The sequence below is a fragment of the Octopus sinensis genome, linkage group LG9 (assembly GCF_006345805.1).
Source record: "Octopus sinensis linkage group LG9, ASM634580v1, whole genome shotgun sequence".
Lineage (NCBI taxonomy): Eukaryota > Metazoa > Mollusca > Cephalopoda > Octopoda > Octopodidae > Octopus > Octopus sinensis.
In genome coordinates this window covers 25019021-25020180 of record NC_043005.1, presented here as the reverse complement: position 1 = coordinate 25020180, position 1160 = coordinate 25019021, and positions in this window count along the sequence as shown.

Genomic DNA, 1160 nt, shown 5'->3' with positions numbered 1-1160 from the left:
TCTTTTGAATGAAAAAAGTTCTAGTCCTGTAGAAGCTCCTTCTATAAAATAAATTAATTTACTCTGCTATGTATTGAGTACCTTATTTACTGTGGTTAACCCCGACTCAACCCGGGACCTACATATATATATATATATATATATATATATATATAATATATAGCAAAATTGTGTTAGAGATAGTTTTGTAAGATTTTTTGTGAGATTTGCTTGATATTTCTAGCATGTGGGTAGCCTGTTTGAAGGCCAAGGCTGTAGAATTGGGTGGGGAGGGAGTTCGGGGATTTTTTTTTGAAAAATTGAAATTTTACAAACAATATTTACCAGAAACGGATTCTCCATAGCCTAAAACGTAGGGTTCCGTAAGAAAAATCAATTTATATCCATTTTCCTGAAAGTTATGAGGGAAAAATCAGATCTTGTGAATTTTCCGAAAACCTCTCCCCACCCACCCAGGTTCGTTTGCGCCATTTTTTTTTTTTTTTCATAATCGTTTTCTATACAGTTGTTAACACCCAGCAGGTTGGGGTCTTTTTTGTTTTCGTTAACGGGTGAGGACCTTTATATTGACCCACACCTGGTAACATATACAAACATTTCTGAGAAAGAACACCTGACTAAGAATGGCTGAAAATATAACCATGACGTGATATGGCCTTCATGCCGATGTCGTCACACAATTTGTCTCTCTTCACTCCTCTTTGCTTTCATGCTTCAATGATCTCAAGTTATATAACACAATAACGTTCCTCAAAATTAATGGCCAAATCAATCTTTAATTCTTAACGGTCATTCACATATTATTGTCCGCTTCGCTTCTATGTTTTAATACTCATGTACCATCACCTTCTTCTTCTTCTTCTCTTTTTCTTCTTCTTCTTCTTCTTCTTCCTCTTCTTCTTCTTCTTCTTCTTCTCCTCATCCTTCTTCTTCTTCTTCTTCTTCTTCTTCTTCTTCTTCTTCTTCTTCTTCTTCTTCTTCTCCTTCTTCGTCTTCTTCTGCATCATCATCATCATCATCATTGTCATCGTTGTCGTCGTCTCCTCTTTCGTCTTCCTCTTCTTCTTTTCCTCCTTCTACACCTTTTAAGATGCAAGCCTGTAAGAGGAATGCGAAACCGTGGATAACACCAGGATAAAGAAAACATGGTTCTCAGAACT